The sequence below is a fragment of the Vicia villosa genome, linkage group LG2 (genome assembly GCF_029867415.1).
Source record: "Vicia villosa cultivar HV-30 ecotype Madison, WI linkage group LG2, Vvil1.0, whole genome shotgun sequence".
Taxonomy (NCBI): Eukaryota; Viridiplantae; Streptophyta; class Magnoliopsida; order Fabales; family Fabaceae; genus Vicia; species Vicia villosa.
The window spans coordinates 112415160-112437700 of record NC_081181.1 but is presented as its reverse complement, the minus strand read 5'-3'; the positions used below and the strand labels follow the sequence as shown (position 1 = coordinate 112437700).

Sequence of the window (22541 nt, the reverse complement as noted above, 5' to 3'; positions counted from 1 at the left end):
AGAAGATTGGATTTGATTCAAGAGTCCAAGCCAATACTGCAATAAGGACTTGCTAAACCTAGTATAACAAGCATTAACAACAAGAAAGAGTGAGTGCAAAATAAGGGTTTAGGTTTTTAGAGGCGTTTGAGTTTTTGGTGTTTTTCTTTGTATGTCACTCATGTATCTTCTGATACATTGAGGAGACTGATTGTTACTTGACTGTTTGTCAAGTTATTGTTCTCACTCTATAAGCTTTTAAGCAAAAGGGTTGAGTATTGTTCTTGGTTGGAGCTTTTAAGCAAGACCAAGTATTGTTTATTGGAAAGTGTAATCTTTCTTTTTGGATCTTATTGTCACGTGGATTTTGACTAATTTTTGTACAATTGTTGCTATTGTAATCGTTTTTATCACTAAGGTGATAATGAGAAGTGAGAGGGGATTGTCGTATCTAGGAGGTTCCTATGAAGAAATTGCATAGAAGTATTACTTAGGTGATAAGTTGAAACTTGGACTGTTTAGGATTTGAACTAAACTATTATAGTGGATTTCCTTCCTGGCTTGATAGTCCCCGGAGTAGGTGACGTTGCACCGAACTGGGTTAACATTTGATTGTGTTTTTTATCTTTCTGCAAATTTATTTTCTACATAATCTGTTTTTTTATCAGCAGGTGATGTTATAACATTTGTCCTAACATTGTGATTTATGTTGAGACATCTGTCTTATCATCTGTATTATCTTCTGTCTTGTCATATGTATTGTAAGTGCCAAAATTTCATGGTCTTTAGTGTTATATAACCCTTCACCTACACTAGCTCGCCTAAAAATCCCCCAATGATCCTTGGAAAATATTTGAGGTCATCTAAGTCCAGAAAAAGCCTCTCAAAATTATCCCAATAGAGTATGTCTATAGAGTTTCCCCGATCAATCAACACCCTATAAATCTCTCATTTGTCACAGCTTATGGTGATGACCATGGGATTGTTTTTACGTGGGTGAATGCCTGCAGCGTCCTACTAAAAAAACAAAATATGATTCTAAAGCTTACGGCTCGCCCAAATTAGAAAAGGTGGGCGAGCTTTCGATGTTTAGGATTTGGTGAGCATATTGTCTGCGGGCAGAATTGGTCTGCTTGCCCCTAGCGAATCCTCATGAGATGGTGTTAAGGTATGGCGTACGACTACATCGTCGTTCTCTTCGATCGTTTCTCTTCCCTTTCTAGACTTAGGGATCCCAGAAGCATCTTGCTCATGATAGCTAGATCTGCATGGACTTTGCACGGAGTAGCCCTTAACATACTTCTTTAGGTGACCTTCTTCGATCAAATTTTCTATCTCCTTCTTGAGTTGTAGCAGTCTTCGATATAGTGCACTTGACTTTGAGGATCTTGTACCATCTATTAAGCTCAGATCCTATGAAATCTGAATAGGGAGCCAACAATTGGGAGCCAACAATTGCCATATTTGCTCATGACGAGTGTTTGGAGGTGTGAAGTTACTCGCAAGTTTTCTGCTCCTTTTGAATGTTGTTCTATCTATGATGGGTGAAGTGTAATGACTTTTCCAAGATTGATGTACGGGTTAGAGGTAACTTAATTTACATCTTTAGCCTTCTTTTTCAGGATTGTTTTCCTCGCCCTTTATATAACATTTTGCATGTGTAGCTACCTTAACCAAGAAAGTCGTTGGCCTTTGGGAGAAGGGTTTGTTAACATATCCTATCTTGAGCCCAATCTGAAATGCTCATACGGACATTTCATGGTTGGGATGGACAACCTTTATTTTTGCTTAATTGAAATATGCTAGGGCTAGCTGAATATTGAAGAGGTTGGTGGTAGTCTGGAAACTATCTTTCTGTGTCTACTTGTTGCAAACTAGTGGAATAGTTTCTTCTCAAAGACTTGATAGCTAGTGATAGAGAGATAGGGTAGACCCATGTACTACCTTAGGTCCTCACCTTTGAAGGTGTTGAAGAGGAGATTGCGCTTTAAGGAATCAAGATCCTAAACAGTCTCCATTTGCATGTTGATTGAGGCGACATGTTCATACACATCAGTGCTCTCATCAATCTTAGCCAACAAAGGCGATTTGAAATTCTCTAGAACAAGAGTCTCATATATCAAATAGAGGTTTAGGGTCCAATATTTCAACCTCTAATGTAAGATCAACCATCTACCGACGTTGGTGGATGAAGACGACATTATCCTCAATGGTTTGATTATGACGATGAAAATTTTCCATGGCAGCTCACATCTCTATTACACCCTTCTTTCCGCCACATTCACTATTGGTCAGAGTTTATACCCTTGTGTTTACCATGATGGATAGAGGAATCAAATGAGAGGATAAAAATTTGATTGGATGTGATAATGGTAGCCTAAGTCAGTTTTACCAAGGCCCCGCGTTGGGCGCCAATTATACTTGCTAAAAGTACAAAATGTGAAAACCTCTATTTGTTAACGGATATCAGATGCTTTTAGGGTTTTTTGTAGGGTTTATAGCTAGCTCACAAAGGGAAGTCAAAAGCTTTATATATGTGGTATCCACGTAAATGAGATTAGATCCTTTTCAAATTTAGGGTGGAGGTTTTTATAGGAGTTTTTGGGCCTGGATCCCTGACGCCTAAAAGTAGCAACCACCTCCAAGAGAACACAGAAGTGAACAATTAATCCCTTTTTATTCAAGAGAGCATGGCTAATTTCCCATTGACTTCTTCTATGCACCATTATGGATTAGAGCCATGTCACATTCCATATCCGCACGCTTCAGGTGAGTTGTCCGGGAAGTGGGCAACATTTTTGAGGAATGAACATCACATATGATAAACGAATGATTGATTTAGAAAATAGGCAATACATAAGGCGTTGTGGGTGAGATGTTACATCACTTGCCTCTCACGTCGACTCTTCAGAAATATACCAATACAGTTTTCATGGTAAAAAATGGAAAGAAGCGAAATAAAAGACCCAACAAGTAAGGTAGTATAGGGAAAAACAAGGATGTCTCCATGCCTAAACCCACTACTCGTGTTTTGAAGCCCAACGAAGGTATAACTATGTAGGGCATTTGCTTCTACTGCAGTAAGATCAGACATTGGAAATGAAGTTTCGTAAGTACATAGAAGATGAAAAGAATGGAATATAGATGTCAAATTCAAGTTTTTTGTTATAGAAATAAATTTATCTACTTATGCATCATGGGTATTGGATACTGGATGTGGTTCTCACATTTGTACTAATGTGCACGAGCTAGAAAGCAGTAGAGAATTTTCAAAAGGGGGAAGTTGATCTACGAGTTGACAATGGAGTAAAGGTTGCTACTTTAGTCGTAAAAACTTATGTATAGACTTTATGTAGTAGTTTAAAAAATCAGTTAGATAACTGTTATTATGTACTTGCTGTAATGCCCCAAATTGCTTTAAGGATTACCGACTGACCCCATAAACCAACACAGGTCTTTTCAGAATGCTTTGTCCTTATTCACACGCTTTCCTATAAACTTCCCAAAAGGCCACCCATCCAAATACTACTCCAAGTCAAGCACGCTTAACTATGGAGTTCTTATTTGTTAGACTACCGAAAAGAAGATGCATCTTGTTGGTATAGGTAGTACAATCAATCCTTATAAGCCTTCTTTCAACTATGCAATCCCTTCCCTGCATAGCCTCAGGATCCCTTTCATTCTGATGTGAATTTGGCACCGGTGACCACTCTCCGCCCTTTTCGGCCTCAGGTGTTACATGTCCATCGACTTCAGTTGCGTTCGCCCCCGAACCATATCGTACTGGAAGAGGTTTGCTGTGATACCATTTGTAACGCCTCTAATTACTTTCAGGATTACCTATGGGTGACAATTTTACCCATCCCCAATGGGGACCTGCAAAAAATAGCCACAATAGGCCAGGTAAAAACCCACAAAAATGGATACGGGCATGGGCTTGGGTAATTACCCAGTAAAATAAACGAGTATGGACACATTGTACCCGACCCGCCCCATACTCGCACAATATATATATATATATATATATATATATATATATATATATTAATTTATATTATTTCATAAAAATGTATGTTTATCAATTTTAAAAAATATTTCGATGTTAAACCATTACGTATTTAATATATTTATTTGTTTATTTCGTAATTCAATAAATTATTTTTTAAAAACTATTTAATTTTTTAAAAAACTTAAAATGATATGATATTTAATAATTGATCTATTTATTTTTATTAGAACTACAAGTAACGGGTACGGGTACGAGTACTTGCATACCCATAGAGCACGGGTACGGGTGCTAAAGTTGGTGCATACGTAGGTATAGGCTCAAGTACATGGATTTTTTCCATCTACGGGAATAGGGATGCATACTATAGTAATCTGTCCAAACGTTGCCTATCGTCATCCCTAGGATTACCGATTGACCCCACAAACCAACATGAGTCTTTTCAGCATGCTTTGTCCTCACTCACAAGCTTTTCGGAAAACTTCATAGAAAGTCTCCCGTCCAAATACTACTCCAAGTTAAGCACGCATAACTATGGAGTTCTCATTTCTTAAGCTACCGATAAAAAATGCATCTTGTTTTCGGTAACCTAACAAATAAGAACACCATAGTTAAGCGCGCTTGACTTGGAGTATTATTTGGATGGGTGACCTTCTGGGAAGTTTCCTAGAAAGCGTGTGAGTAAGGACAAAGCATGTTAAAAAGACCCGTGTTGGTTTATAGAGTCAATTGGTAATCCTAAAAGCAGTCTGGGGCGTTACACCTGCAACTAGCACGGGTATTATTTCCGCTTATTGTTTGGACAAGTTTGGTTTTTCATTATGATAAAAATCAATTGTTGATATATTTACTTAAATGATATATAAAAATCAACAAAGAGCCGGAGCTCTGAAGCCAATTGAAGGTAGAGAAAAACACAAGGGGGTTTGAATTGGATCGTCTAAAAACTTTTCATCTTAGAAAAACTATTAACAAAAGTTAATGAGATTGTTAAGAGGGTGAAGAAAAATAACACGTTCGGTTATACAAGTTCACCTTAGAAAATACTAATCTTGTCCACCCGACAAGGTGATTTTGCCTTAGAAAAGGACTTAATCCACTAATCTTGAAAGATTACAAACAACCTCTAAGAGTCTAGAAAGACACTTCAGTCCTCTAAAGTTTACAGACTAACAACCTAGTCACTTGAGGAATATAAATCTCAACAGATTTACAAATGATAATGTTTACAAGATATTGCTTCTTAATAAGTAGACTGAAACATAAACTATTAAGAACAAATGTTAACACAATATAACGAGCAACAACTCTTGTGTTCTAGAGATTCTTAGAAAGTAGAGTTCTCACAATGGAATGTTTAGTATAGTTTCTCTAAGATATTTCTTTCTCTTTTTCTCTTTGAAGTTTATTTGCTTAATTTTGAAATATACCTTTTAGCAACATTGTTATTCTCTGTGAAATTAGCAGCTTCTTCAAAGGTTAATGTCTCATATATATATAGTCCCAAGAAAATGACCGTTGAAAATGATAAGTTGAAACTTTCCTTGAAGCTTGATGTAACGGCTCCAAAAGGTCGTGGGGGACAAAGAGCACACCAAAGACAGAATCATACAATACATCCTGCAATAGTGGAAAAATGGGATGTACTATTGTACCATATTGCTTCTAATGCAAGTTATCTGATCATTCTTCTGTTGAGATGTACTTCTTATCTGAAGTAGAGAAAGCATGGAAGAGATCATATAACATAGACGTTCTAAGAGAAAATACTCTTCAGAGCTAGAAAGAAGTCTTCAGAGTTAAAAGCAGCATCTTATCTGAATGAGCAACAGCAACATTAAGTCACATGTTCTCATATAAAAATGTATGATTTGACTTATGTTAAATATATCATGTCAATTTATTTGAACATAACCTCGAGTAGTGGGAAATATTTTTGAGAATAGTTAAAATTCTTTTTATTCCTACCCTACATGTTTATGAATGGAGCTGTTAAGACACGCTTTAATTGAGAATAAATATGGTTAAGCATGACCTTCCACTTTCATGTTTCTTTTGTAGTTTTGCATTTATTTCTCGGACAATTGTGTTGGAAATGATGGTCCTTTTTATTCTCTCTTGTTTCAAAATCTGTCTTAACTGCTTTGAGTTTTTCAAGATTGATCTGTTACATGTCAGTCACATTTTCTCCCCTCCTATAACAGTCATTGTTGTTTCCTTTGTTTTTATTCCTTCATCAGTTTTTTTGTTTCACTTTAACCTCACATTTTCTTTTCTATCATGGCGTCTGAAACATACACTAGTTACAAGAAAATAAAATTAGTTAATCTTGTTATTCATCTGAGCTCTTCCAAAAATGCTCCTTATCCAATTTGGATCCTTCGAAAAGTTTGTTCATAAACAGATCTACCACTCTTCATCCTAAGAAGGAATTTTATTCAAGAGTTGAAGCTCTCATCCCCTTACTTGAGAACCTGTGACTTATTTGAGAACCTGTGACTTAATGTTCTCAGAGTCAAGAATACTAACAAGTTTCTAACTAGAGATGTTTCTGAACAAGACATCTTCTAACTTGTAAAAGTATCTTTGATAGAAAAACCTACTTACATAAGATAAATGTCTTATTTTCCACAGAAGAAGACAAAAAATATAGTTAAGATTCATTTTGGACAAAACTCCATTTTCAGGTGTTTTAGAATGAACATAAATCTATCTTTAACTAAGGGTTTTGTAAAGACATCAGCCTATTGATGGTCTGTATCTATAAATTTTAAAAGAAGATTCCTTTTCTGATCATGATCTATAATAAAGTGATGCTTGAGTGTAAAATAGGATTCTTACTTAAGAAAATAACATCAGTATTATCGCAAAAGATAGGAATGTTACTTACGCATATCTGAAAGTTTTCCAGTTGACTTTTCATCCAGAGCATCTGAGTGCTGCATAGTGATGTTGATATATATATATATATTCTACTTCAATAGTAAATAATGCAATTAGAGATTGTCTTTTGTTTGATCATTGGATAATATTTTCACCCAGAAACTGATAGTTTTCGTAAGTGCTTTTGCATTCAATTCTATCTCCAGCATAGTCTGCATCACAGAAACCTGATAGATTATATTCTGATGTTTTCTTATACATCAAGCCAAGGTTATTTGTTCCTTTCAGATACTTTAGGATTCTCTTAACAACTGTTAAGTTGGCTTCCCTATGATCTGATTGAAAATGAGCACATAGACAAACACTAAATATAATATCTGGACGAGAAATAGTCAAATATAGAAGAGAGTCTATCATACCACGATAGAGCTTCAGGAAAACCTTTGTGCTTACTTCCTCCTTTTCAAGAATGCAATTAGGATACATAGGAGTCTTTGCAGGTTTGCAATCTGTCATATCAAATCTCTTCACGAGTTCTTTTGTATACTTGCTTTGATGAATGTATGTAGCTTCTGAGGTTTGGTTGATTTGAATACCTAGAAAGTACTTTAACTCTTGCATCAAGCTCATTTCAGATTCAGCCTGCATTAGCTTAGAAAATTCTTGACAGATAGATGGATTAGTAGAACCAAAAATAATATCATCCACATATATTTGACATATCATAAGATTGTTTCCAGAGTTCTTACAAAAGAGAGTAGTATCCACTTTGCCTCTTGAGAAACCATTCTCCAGAAGAAAAGCACTTAGTTTGTCATACCAAGATCTAGGAGCTTGCTTAAGGCCATAAAGTGATTTCTTAAGTTTAAAGACATGTTGAGGAGACTTCGTACTCTCAAAACTAGGAGGTTGGTGAACATATACTTCTTCAAAAATATATCCGTTTAGAAAGGCACTTTTGATATTCATTTGATATAAGATAATAATATTATTAACAACAAATGATATTAGAAGACATATAGTTTCTAACCTGGAGACTGGAGCAGAGGTTTCATTGTAGTAAATACCCTCTTGCTAACTATAACCTTGTGCAACCAATTGTGCCTTAATTCTGACAAATTCACCTTTCTCATTTAGTTTGTTTCTGAATACCCATTTTGTTCCAATAACAGGAGTTCCTTTGGGATTTGGTAGAAGATCCCAAACAACATTTATGGAAAACTGATTTAGCTCTTCTTACATATCCAGAATCCATTCATTATCTTGAAGTTCTTCTTCACAAGAGGTTGGTTCTATTAGAGACACCAATCCCAGAAGAGTTTCTTCATATTGTTTGAAAGTGGATCTTGTTCTGACAGGTTCAACTTTATCACTAAGAATCAGATCTTCAAATATTATTTTTCTTTGACTTTGCCTTTTCAAAACTAATGGAACTTCACAGGTTTCTGATGTAACATCCTTATCAGAAACTTTATCTTCAGAATCCTTAGTCTTATCTTCCAATCCTGCAAGTGTTATTTTTAGATCTACAAAACTTTCAAACAACTTTGACATTTCCGAATCAAGCTTACTATTAACAAGTCACAATTGAATCCTTAAGCCTTCACTGGTTCATCGGTGCATATTTCATAGCCTTTTAGGAAATCAGAATATCCTATATGATGAACCTCTGAGTTATAGAGCCAAGTAGTATATGAATTTAGATAACCAGATATAGCAGAAGTAAACACATAATCAATAAGAAAATGAAAATATATATTATTTGTTTTCTAGGTAACCATAATTTTTTGGTGTCCCTCTTAGTTGATCTTCCTAATTTTGTAGCAATTATGGACTTAGTTTCAAAGGGACTTGAGATGGATGTTTTAGCCGACATATTTTTCTTAAGCCTAGTGACGGTGGAGAAAAACACAAGAAAAGGAGGGTTTGAATTGTGTGTTTCAATATTTATTTCCCTTTCTGATAAATCTTTTCTTTCTTCTAAAATCTCATCTTTTTGGATATGCTTTAGATAATTTGCGAAAGCTTGATAATGCATAACCAACGAGACATACATTCATTTAGTTTCTTTTCTTTATCATAACTTCTGACTTAGTTAAGCAAACTTCTGAATAAGGATCGCATAGAAGGCCTGAGTTAAATGAAGGTTCAGAAAGTAAAAGACACATTCATTTTTATCCTGGTTCACCTTCTCAATAAGGCTACCTCCAGTCCACCCTCCTCAGGTGATTTTGCCTCTCTCAGTCGAGGACTTAATCCACTATAATCAATCTTGATTACAACTGCACAAGCAACCTTCTTATGACTAACCATCCGCACAAGCTACCAGCAAGTGACTAACCCTAGATGATGAATCGTTCAGTGATCTCAGCAAGATATAACGTTCATCAACCTAGAAACTCCTACACAAGCTACCTGTAAGTGACTAACCCTAGACAATGAACCGTTCAGTGATCTCGACAAGATATAACGTTCATTGACCTAGAAACCTCCAATAGTCTAACTAGACCTCTTGGACATCTCAAGTATCCGAATCAGAAGAATACTCAAGGAACACCAATTCAAACTAGAATTGTTCTTCTGGAGATTACAAGTGTGCTTCTAATCAAGCAGATTTTTCTCCTATTCTAAGTGCATATTGTTTATGACACACTGACTAGAAGTCACTTCTGGTGCCTAAATAATTTAACAGAAGTTTCTTAAGAAACAACACAATACGAGCAACAAATCTTGTGTTTTACATATTGTTACAAGAATTAAAAATATCTTGTAGTCTTCAACTTCTGGATGAGATTTTCTTCTTCTTCTGAAAGCAGATTAAGAGCAACAACTCTTGTTTCAAATTGCTTCTTTAATTTGGCCTTCTCTTTCTTGAGTAAGGGGATGAGAGCTTTAACTCTTGAATAAAATTCCTTCTTGTAAGACCATATTTCTTCCTTCTTAATAAGCAGATGTGGAGCAACAACTCTTCATGTTGATAGCCTCTAGTGCATTGATCTTCATCTTCTTCTTCATTACTGATCGTGGAGCTTTTTACAGCTAGCAACACATTAATGAATTTAAGCACACATGAAAAACACTATAGAGCAACAACTCAGTGTATTCAGTTTCTTTAGTCATTCAATGTGAAGATTCTTTGGACCGTTCACGTATTTGTAGATATCTCATTACTCCTTTGAAGCATCCTGCATAATATGCAGATTTTTCTATTTCTCTCTTAAGATTTTCTTTTTCATAGGCTGATGTTGTGTTTTTCAACATTCTTGTTTTCTCATCACACACTTCGTGTATGTTGCCTCTTATGGTGCAATTAATTTTCTTACACTTTCATGCTTGTGCACTCTCATACTCTTTCACTTTCAAGGTTTTGCTCTTTATATAGACTTCTGGTATATTACCATTGGAACATAACCGTTGAACCATATTTGAACATAGCATTTAATGCTTGGTATAGACTGAATCAGGAAATACCTATTTCCAAGGCGAATCTCATCATTGGTGTTTGATGGCGTGTCTTCTTCAATTTTCTTCTTCCAAGATAGTTACTATTGGTGGTTTTATTGGTGGTGTGTCTTCTTTTTCTCTTCCAAGATGTAGACCAAAATAGATGTCATAATTTTGTCTTTACTTTGAGTACGATGATTTCTTGCATGTGACTTAATTGGAGCAATTTACAATGTTCTTAGAAGTTTCTGATCACTAGGTCAGAACATCTTTTGTAGGCATTTCTTGTGAACGTTGATGTTACTTGTTCTTCTGAGGAAGCTTATTTTTCTTTGTAATATCGAGCTTTTGTTTCTTTGATAACTTCTGATCTTCTGACTCTGATTGTTGAACTTTCTTTTAATCAGAACATTTGATTATTTAACGATGTTTCATTTCTGTGATCTTCTTGTTGTTTTGAGACTTCATGCATCTGATATTTCTGGTTTATTTCTTTGAGCTTAACTAATACTATTTTTGATCTGTTTCAGTCTTTTGTCTTTAAGCCAGTTTCTGATACAATCATTATGCTTGTTTTTGATGAATGTCGTATAAGGCCTTTTAGCATAACATCTGCACACTCAATGAAATCATTAGTAATAAAATTGTCACTCACAAAATATATGCATGTTATCATCAAAACCAGATTCTGAACATAGATCCCAATCTTGTTCTAACACCTAGAAATAGGTACTCCTTTTTCTTTTCTTGTATCATTGGTCACAACCCCAACCGATACAATGCTGGAACTTTTAGAAGTTTCTGACTTAACTTATGAGTTTTTTAGACTAGAACTCTTGTTCTCAAGAAGATTGAGATTTCTATTTAAAAGTAAAATTTATTCCTTAAGTTTATTGCTCTTAGAGGATATGGATTCATAGGAATTTTTTAGTTCGTTAAATTCAATTTTGAGTAACGGGTATTTTTCCAGAGTTTCAAGTAATGTAGTTAATTCTAATTAACAGAGATCAGAGAATACTTGTTACGAGTCCTACTCAGTATTTGTTGAGTATCCTTATGATGTTGTACCCATAAATGCTACATTGGCATGTTCGTCATCAGAGTCAGATCCCGATGCTTCAGATTCAGAATCATCCCATGTTGCCACGAGGCCTTTCTTCTTGCCCTTGAAACTTCCTTTTCTGAAGTCTTCTTTGTTGGTGCCTTCTTTCTTGTGCTTTGGACATTCATTTCTGTAGTGTCCTGCCTCCTTGCATTCGTAGCACATAACTTTTCTGCTTGATCTTCCTTTGTCAGATGTTTATGGACAATCTTCTCTGTTTCTAGATCCTCAAAATTTAATGTCTTTTCTTCCATAGTTATTTAACTCTTCTGGATAGAAGTGACAACTCGTCTTCATCATCAGAAACTTCATTGTTAGAATCTTTCATTCTTCAGATGTGAAGGCTTTGTTCTTTTCTAACTTAGTCCTTTCTGATTTGGACCTTGGAGCAACTGATTTTCCTCTACTCCGAGGTTCATCTTCTTCTAGCTCGGTTTCACGACTCCTTAAAGAGCTAACCAACTCCTCAAGAGTTATGTTGTTCAGATTCTTAATGAATTTTAAAGCAGTTACCACGTGTATCAATTTCTTGGGTAAACTTCTGATGATATTCTTAACATGATCATCAATAGTATTACATTTGTCCAAAACTCTGAGTTCTGCGACCAAAGTTTGAAACCTTGAAAACATAGTTTCCACAGTTTATTCTTCTTCAATCTTGAAAGCCTCATATTTTTGAATTAAGGCCAAGGCCTTAGTTTCTTTAACTTGAGCATTACCTTCACGTTTCATTCTTAATGAATCAAGAATGTCTTTTGTTGTATCATATTTATAATTTTTTCATATTCGTTATAGGATCTAGCATTGAGAATGATGGTTCTAGCCTTGTGATGATTGTTGACCATACATTTCTGTTCATTATTCATTTTGGTTGTGGGAATGGGAATACCAACTGCAAAAATGGGTTCTTCATACCCATTTGTGACAATCTCCTAGAGATCAATATCATAGCCTAGAAAGAAATTTTACAGTCTATCTTTCCAATAGTCAAATCTTTCTCCATCAAAAATTGGAGGTTTAACATTGTAACTATCTCTTCCATGAGTGTTAGTAGCGACAACCATTTAGAAATTTTTCTCACATTGGACCTCTCTACACGGTTAAGTTTTTGATATAAAAATCAACAAAGAGACAGAGCTCTGATGCCAATTGAAGGTAGAGAAAAACAGAAGAATGGGAGATTTGAATTGGGTTTTCTAAAAACTTTTCTTATTAGAAAAACTATTAACAAAAGTTAATGAGATTGTTAAGAGGGTGAAGAAAAAGAACACGTTCGGTTATACAAGTTCACCTTAGAAAAGACTAATCTTGTCCACCCGCCATGGTGATTTCACCTTAAAAAAGGACTTAATCCACTAATCTTGAAAGATTACAAACAACCTCCAAGAGTCTAGAAAGACACTTTAGCCCTCTTAAGTATACAAACTAACAACCTAGTCACTTAAGGAATACAAATCTCAACAGATTTACAAATGATAATGTTTACACGATATTGCTTCTTAATAAGCAGATTGGAACATAAACTATTAAAAATAAATGTTAACACAATCTAATGAGCAATAACTCTTGTGTTCTAGAGATTCTTATAAACTAGATTTCTCACAATGGAGTATTCAGTATAGTTTCTCTAAGATATTTCTTTCTCCTTTTCTCTTTGAAGTTTATTTGCCGAGTTTTGAAATATAGCTTTTACCAGCATTGTTATTCTCTGTGAAATTAGCAGCTTTTTCAAAGGATAATGTCTCATATATATAGTCCCAAGAAAATGACCGTTGAGAAGGATAAGTTAAAACTTTCCTTGCAGCTTGATGTAACGGGTCCAAAAGACCGTGGTGGACAAAGAACACACCAAATACGAAATCATACAATACATCCTGCAATAGTGGAAAAGGGGATGTATTGTTGTACCATATTGCTTCTAATGCAAGTTATCTGGTCATTCTTCTGTTGAGATGTACTTCTTATCTCAAGTAGAGAAAGCATGGAAGAGATCATGTAATGTAGACGTTCCAAGAGAAAATATTCTTCAGAGCCAGAAAGAAGTATTCAGAGTTGAAAGCAGCAGCTTCTCTGAATGACGCAATCTTGTTTTTCTGAGCTGGAAGCAAAAGCTTATCTGATCTTGAAATCTTGATTTCTGATTTTGAAGAGTAGCATAGCTTCAGAACATTTGTAAATCCTTTTTTTGATGATTCATTCAACATTCTTCATAACTGCTGATGTCACTTTAAAATTGAGATGAATAGTTCTTCTAATGTGTGATGACGCTAATTCTGATGATTTTTTGGACAATAATTCTTAATCAACCAAAATAGTAAATCTGCACACTTAAGAAACTATTAGAATACAAAATTGTTACATGACAAATATATGTATTGTTATCATCAAAACTTAAAGATTGAATGCATAATCAAATCTTGTTCTAACATAAATTATATCTTGAAGAAATTAATAATCATATAGTAGTGACACCCATATGGAAGAACATGAGCATGAAACATAGTCAGTTGTGAAAGAGAAACCTGCTAAAGTATAACAAGACCAACATAGGTTAAGCATGATACATCACCAACCTAAGAGAGATGTATTACTCATGATACATCACTAACATATTGCTCAAGGTGATGTATTAATCATGGATCAATATGAGCATGTGACCTACAAAGAGACCATCACTGGTCCTGCATATGAGAAGTGGCTAGAGACCATGAAATTTGTCTTGGATTCCACTATAAGTTTAATTTTGGTTTTTGGTTACAACAATTCAACGAAAGAAGTAAGATAAAACATCTTAAACCAAAATATATTTTCCTTGGCTTCTTTATTGAATATTGTCTACAAATTAGCTAACCACATCTACTACCTTGATCTCAATCTCTGACCTTTGATAAACTTCATTCTTGACACCAAAATGACCTTCACTCAATCCTAATTACAAGCATTGAATCCTTTCTTCAACAGATTGACAAATACAATGAAACTTCACTTCAATGGAAAAAACCTCTCTCTTTTTCTTCTAAGGAACTTCAATATTGAATTCCACTAATATCAAACTGCTTGAAAACTTCACACTTCAATGAACAATTAGAATTCTATTGTTTTCTCACAATCAATCTTCACACACACATGTTGATGTTTTCCATATACAAAATTAAGATAAATATTTGAAAGGGACGAAGTTGTGTTTCTAACTATCACTCTTGATATTTTTCATCTATATGATTTTAAGAATGAAAAAGCTTTATATATGTGCTTGAGATATAACACTACTTTTGAGCAAAAAAGCCTTAAAGGATCCTATTCAAAGTTGATATTGAATCAATTCAAATGTTAGATATTTACCTTAAATAACCATGTCATGTCATGAATTGGATCATGATCTTGATCAAAACATTTTTTAGATTGATTCACAAGAAGGTTTTAATCAGATCACAAAAACCATGAATCGATCTCACAACCAGAATGAAAACATGATGAATTTTTTTAGATAGTGAATCTGTTAAATCAAATGTGTGAATCGATTCACACATACATAATGAAAACATGATGAAAAATTCCAACTAATGAATCAATTCAATTCACTTTCTGAATATGATCACAAAGTCGAACTCACATGAATTTTGAAAAATCTCATTTGAATTGATTTATGCAAACTTAACATTTTGAATTGACTCATAAAACACTTTGACTCAATTATTTAAGATGGATTTAAGTCAAACATACATTTTATGCATGAAAAACCATTTTTATTTTGTGTGTGAGGGGATTAATGAAAAAACTTAAAATACAATAAGTTACTAAAGATAAATCATCAAAACACAAGATATTACGATAATGCGCACATGCATCTCCAATCTATTTTTTTGACGCACCGGTCTCCCTCTTTTTGATACTTGACAAATTTGAGTATTTGAGTTACTAATAAAACCATGCCCCCACATTAAACACTTATTTGTTAAGCCAATTTAAAATTTCATGTGAAACCCTTCCCCCTTAGCAAAAGAGTAAAAATGTGAGAATAAGACTAAAATAGTTTTATTTTAAAACTAGAGACCTAATTTTGTGAATGAGATAAAATAAGAAAATTAAAATTGTAATTAAGTCAAAAAATAATATAACTATAAGGATGTGTTTGTTTCAAGGATTAGAAATATATTTTCGAAAATATGACATTCAAAATGAAATAATTTTATATTTGTTTCAAGTTTATAAAAACTATTCCCTAATACTTTTTATTCTCATAAATGTTGTTACACAAAATTTTTCTCAAATTTATTCTCATGCTTTAAAAGTGAGAATCTAACATTCTCATGAAAATAATGCTCGACTAATTACAACTTTTCACTTGTACTCACATTTATTTATTTTTAATTTTATATTTTTGAAATCAAATAAAATTTATAGTTTTTTTGCCAAACACTCGTATAAAAATATTATTTCTAAAAATAATAATAATTAAAATAGAATTTTAAAGAAAAATATTTGTTAAGTTGAAACAAACGCACCCTATAAAAATAATGCGTTATGATATTAACTCCAAACTAAAGTTAATATCAATTTTATTTTTTAAGAAAATAATGATTCAAATAAAATATAATGATTGAGATAATCATTTTATTAATGAACAAGATTTTAACTCTAAGCTAGAGGAATTTTTATTTTTTTAATAATCAAGTTTAAAAAAGATATATATAACTAATCTATATTTGAAGAAGATTACCCCAATAATTATGTTTGGGGTATTTCACATTTTGATCTGTATGTAAATTTGCAGGTAAATCCGCAAATAACACTAAATCCGTAGATAATTGAAAAAATTTGAAAATAATAAGAGGCGCCATATGCAATGACGCCTACGTGTAAAACACCCCAAACATAGTTATTAGGATAATTTTCCTTAAATATAAGTTAGTTATGTATATTTTATTTAAAATTTGGTTATTAAAAAAATATTTCCTAAGCTACATATAGTTCACAAGAATTTTTTTCTCTACTAAAATAATAAAACCAAAATAAAATTATGTTATTAAAGTTTAAAATAACTATTTCATTATTCATTAATTACGAAATAAGTCTATTGTCTGATTTCATTTTGATTGATTTGATTAAGATATGTTTTAATTAAAATTTGTCACCATACATGTTTTTGGTCTTAATTATTTATTTGTTATGTGTTTTTGCATAGAAAATTGAGACAAAAAAATATAATACTAATAGACGAGTGTTTTTTTTTTAAATTTTAATTTTAGCCAAACTTTTTTACTTTATTAAGTTATTAAATATAATTAAATATAATATATAATAATGAGAATAAAGTAAAACTTTAAAATGATTCAAAATAAAAAGATTACTAATACTAATGAAAGCGAGAGAATATATTTGATTTGATTGACTCTTTATTATTAGTCTGATTTGATTGGTTAACATATTTGATTTGATTTTTATATTTGTTGGGCTTTTTAACTAGCTTTAATTATCTAAAGCTATTTATACTAATATAAATATGAGTCTTTCTTTTTTTAAAAAGGGTACACGACAGCTCTAAGCAACAAGAAACTAGTAAAAATTGAGAGTGAGCATTTGAGAACCGGTAAGTTTTTCTTTCTATTTTTCTCTTCTTTTCTTGCTTTTTTTTTTTATGTCGTTTTAGTTTGATTTGTATATATGATTACACTATTCAACAATTATGTACATATTAAATGATTAGTTTGTCAAAAAAATATAAATAAGTAAATTGTTAAAATTATTTGGGACTATTATATTCTACTTCATATTTAATATATTTATGCATATGAAAAAAGTCAATGATTAATAAAATAATCAACAAAATTATATTTTTCACAATTTTATCATATTATTTAGTCCGTATAAAAATTTTCAGGCGAAATCTACAATATAAGAAAGTTAGATGCTCTGGAAAAGACCTATTTGCCCCTCTGCTTTATTAGAGAGCCACGTGGCTAGCTCCATTGCATTTCTTTGATTTTCTTGCTTTTGTGCTATCTCTCTTCAACATCTTATTCTAAGCTTTTTTGGAAAAAAAAACAATATCTTTTGTCATTGTTATTATCTTTCTTGAAAACGCAACTATGCTTAGACCTACACTCAACATGTCTAATCATTTTGTGAGCTAAAATCTGAAACAACTCTCTTTCTCTGAAACAACTTTCTTCGTCTTCCACCTTCCTCCCTTCTTCTCCCTCTAATATTTCTTCGCCTTCAACCTTCCTTCCTCCTCATTACGGTGCCGCCAAGCCCATTTTGAATATCTTCGTCTTCCACCTACCTCTGTCATCCTTCTTCTACTTTCTTCGTCTTCCACCTTCCTCACTCCTCAATACGTTTTTGTCTTCCGTTTTGAACGCACCTGCTATATATGGCTCGACCGATGGAGAAAGTTATGGACACAACGACACTAAGGATCTGTTGGTTAGGGTTTTTTTTGGTTGATTTGATGATTGTGATTTTGATTTAGTTTTTGTTGTTTCAGGTTTAATGGTGTTGCGAAAAGGGAGAGATTCTCGGCGGTTAGGTAAGAAAAACTTCACTGTTTAATTTTAGATCTAGGTCTAATTGTTTTAAACTGTTTGGAGATTTTCTTTGGGAATGATTCGTTTTAGTATTGTGGCATATTCGGGTTTAAACAGGTTGCATGCAAAGTGTTCGATGAAAGTTCCAAACCAATCACTTTCTTTTCTTTTCTATTTCAGATTCTCCAATTGAAGTTTTATTTTTGTTTTCTGGTTATTTTCAGGTGTTGAAGATGTTGGTCTAATTATTTTCAGTTATTTTTTTGTTACATTTGGAAATTATGCAATGCAGAATTTTGTCTTTAATGGAAGAAGTCACATCTAAATTGAACATGGAAAAATTTAAAAAGGAACAACGGGTTCTCCATACAAGTTCAAGTTCCTCAGAAACTGTATTTCATAAGAACGTTACTCTAGAAAAAAATTAAAGGTTCTGTTAAGGTTTGTATTCTTTATACCACTTCAATATAGTTGTCTGCATTGATGCCAAGTAGAATCTGAGCAAGTTAAGTCCTAATGGTTAATTATTCATTTTACTCATATAGTAGACTCTTTTGCAGGCTATTCAAATAGCTTTACAGAAGTTAGATGAAGGATGTAGTATTGAGGAAGCAAAAGCTATTTGTGAGTCAGAAATTTTGTCTATGCTTTTTATTTGGCGGGTTGAAACAAGTTATCATAAGTTATTTTTCATAGTTCTTTAGACATAGAGGTGTAATATACAAACATTCATATCATGATCTATATAACTCACTTGCAGAAGCAGCCAAGGTCTACCTTGCACATTTTCTTCATGGAATGCGATATACATGTATGATAGTTTTCATCATGTGTAACTTTTTGTTTTGTTAATATAGTGAAAGTAATAATATATTGTATATCTTCACGATTTTACTCCAACTCAGTCTGTTTTACAAATTAGCGACAACAACTTACAAATTAGCATTGGTTTAAAGTTATGGTTGTCTCTTTTTTGTTGTTATCTCATTTGTAGAGTGTTTTTTAATATAGTGAAAGTAACTTGTCTGTGTGAGAAAGTTAGAGACTTTTCAAGGCTACTGGTTTTTAAAATGACATTTGATAAAAAGCTAATAGTCTTCTATAATATATGCAGGTTTATTTTGATATGATAAAAAGCCTTCGGACAGAGTTTAATGACCTGTTTGCATGTTTGCAGAAGGTTTAATTTATGCTGTAGAAGTTGGACTTGGATTCTTTTATGAAGAATGTGATTATGATAAATATTATGGATTTATGGATGCTTCTTTTCACATTGGTACTCCCAGACTTTAATAGACTGTGCTGTTAGTATTTTGTCTCTTGCAAAGCCTTGCTTTTGAGAAAATCAGAATTATTGTCAAAGTAGTTTTTCCATTTTTGCTCTTAAAATTATTGTCATGTTGTAGTTTCATTTTGTAATTTCATGTTGCTGTTATTAATATTTTGGATGTTCCTTTTAAAAAATAATAATATAATAACTAATATATTAAACATTATATTAAGTTTCAATTTATATTACATTATTAAAATTTATAATTAATAGTTGTTTAAAATTTCCAGTTTTTAATAAAAAATATTTAAAATGATTGGAGAAAATATATATTAGAATAACCTACAAATTTTATATAAACTATCATACTTTTTTTAATATTTTATATGATATACTTATTTTAGTAAATATGATATATCAAATACTTATTTTACTTATTTTTCAGGAAGAAGTACACTCTTACTCTATCAATAAGGACAACACACAAGTAGATAGACAAAAACCTGAGGAACTAACATGAACCCTCATAAGTATTTTTACTCTGAGATCTTTAATACATTGGATCGTGGAATAATTAATCCAAATATTACAATGTATGTCTTTAATAGATTTTCTTAACAATATAAATTTTTAAAAATTTCAACAATTTTTTTCCAATAATATTTGGATATTTTCTAATTTGATTGAATTTTAATGACAAACTGGTGACATATCCGCAGTCTATACTACAATCCGACCAAAATATTGATTATTAACGGGACATGTAGTTACTGATCAAAATATTTTTTTATTAATTATACATTCAATTATTTTATATATATATATATATATATATATATATATATATATATATATATATATATAGAGGAGGGATATTCTTACTCTAGGAGCAAGACTTACTCCTCATAATGACCATTGATTTTTCTCAATCTAATGGTTAAAATTAATAAGTATTATTTTTCTCTCTCCACATTTAATTACTTATTAATTTTAATCATTAGATTGAAAAGAATCAATGGTCATGATGAGGAGTAAGTCTTGATAAGTTACTCCTGGAATAAGAATATCCCTCCTTTATTATATATATATATATATATATATATATATATATATATATATATATATATATATATATATATATATATATATATATATATATATATATATATATATATATATATATATATATATGGAGTTTTCTATTTAACAACTCCAATCTCACCTTTTCAACTCTGTCAGCTCAAAGGTCACATGTTTTTCTCCTATCATTGCTATATGTAGTCTTGGAGCCACCCTATGGACAATATAGCTGTGACAGCTACTGCTATTGTCATTTCCCATGAGTCTGCACAGTAAAATATCAACCCCAACTTACTTATTGTTACGTGAGGAGGGTGATTTGTTGGTAACTTTTACACAGACCTTAGTAATAATATATAATATATAATATATTAATAATGATAATCTACCATATCTATAATATAAGAAAATGAATTGATATCTAATATATGCTACTATGTGTACATGTTCTCCATCTTCCACATTTTCCTGTTCCATCTTTCTAATATTTGCTTTCATGTGTATAATTTAAATTATTAAAAATTTTCTATCTTAAAAAGACAAATATTTAGTTTCTATTTGTTTCTAATATTTGCTTTCTTCTTTTTTTTTTTTATTACATTTTTTCTTCTATTATTTATATATATTATAATAAAATTGTATTTTGTATTAAAAAATCTTATTGATCTAAATGTTTTTACGGGTACCAGACATTTTTCTATATATTTAATTATTATTTTTCACGGGTACCGGACATTTTTCTATATATTTAGATTATTATTTTTTCACGGGTACTAGACATTTTTCTAAACATTCAATTATTACTTTTTCACGGGTACCGGACATTTTTCTATATATTCAATTATTATTTTTTCAATGTTACCGGACATTTTTCTAAACATTCAATTATCATTTTTTTCACGGGTACCAGACATTTTTTTATACATTCAATTATTATTTTTTCATGGGTACCAGACATTTTTCTAAACATTCAATTATTACTTTTTCACGGGTACCAGACATTTTTCTAAACATTCCATTATTATTTTTTCACGGGTACCGAAAATTTTTCTATGCATTCAATTATTATTTTTTCACAGGTATCAGACATTTTTCTATACATTCAATTATTATTTTTTTGCGGCTACCAGACATTTTTCTATACATTCAATTATTATTTTTCACAGATACCAGTCATTTTTCTATTAAAAATATACATCTGAAACAAATGCGCGTCCCATACCAGAACCCGTGCAAACGCACGGGTTTGTTACTAGTTCATTTAAAAAACAGAATGAATTGAAGGACACATGAGAGAAAGTTCCAAATTTCAAATGAAAATTTCTCTGCAGGGCAGAGAACAGGAGAAGTTCTCGTGAAGTAGTTGCACTTCTACTGGCTGGGCCCTATCGTCTCCTCTGAATCAAAGATGTGACACATTGAGAACCCTTTTGTAACCGCCAGCTATTTCCATTCTCCTCACCACCCTTTAACCACCATCTCCACACTAATCCACACCCTCACCCTCTTGCCACGTAATTCTCCTGCTTACAACAATTTACCACGCGTCCACCCTACCCTTTTTCTTGGAATTACCCCACATCACGCTTTAATATTCATATTCATAGTTAAACCAGATCAATCAATAGCTATGCAGAAACATCTGATACAAATATATCGATTCAAACTTTTTACATTCTATTTATTCCATATTATAAAAATTTTATATTTTTAGATTTATTTAATAATTAATCTATATAATAGGTATATAAATTATATAAATTATATACATTAATTAATTAATTAATTTAAAAAACAAAATTAAAATTTACTTATATGGGAGAATCACTATTCAGTCATAGCGTTATTGAAAAACCCATAAATACCCTTTAATTCCGCGCCAAATTGAACTAACCGATCAAGGACAAATTCGTACTTTTTTCCCATTGGCGTAACTAACTGGAAGGTAGGTGAGAGTTATCCTGTACAACTCCCCAATTCAACGGATAAAGTACACATCCCTCTGAAACTTCCTGATTCGAGGGAGTTTTTCAGTTCAAGTACCTTTTGACGGTTCTAAGTAAACGACATATAAAATCAACGGTTGGATGTCAACTTTGTCTATATACTATAACCCAATTAATTTCACACGTGATTATTCCTTCTTTTATCTGCCTCTTTCTTTTTCTCTGACCGAAACAGAACCCAGGCCTCATCGATAACACCGTCTTTATTTCTCCTTTTACTAAAGTGCCCTTCCCTCTATGA

At 32.2% G+C, this 22541-nt stretch overlaps 1 long non-coding RNA gene across 1 annotated transcript; it reads left to right on the top strand.

Moving 5' to 3' along the window:
- The first annotated feature begins 17367 nt into the window (after window positions 1-17367).
- LOC131646629 (uncharacterized) lies at window positions 17368-19222 on the top strand. The gene is made up of 3 exons (XR_009297543.1): window positions 17368-17946; window positions 18169-18385; window positions 19122-19222. It is a non-coding gene; the product is annotated as an uncharacterized LOC131646629 (long non-coding RNA).
- Window positions 19223-22541: the final 3319 nt, after the last annotated feature.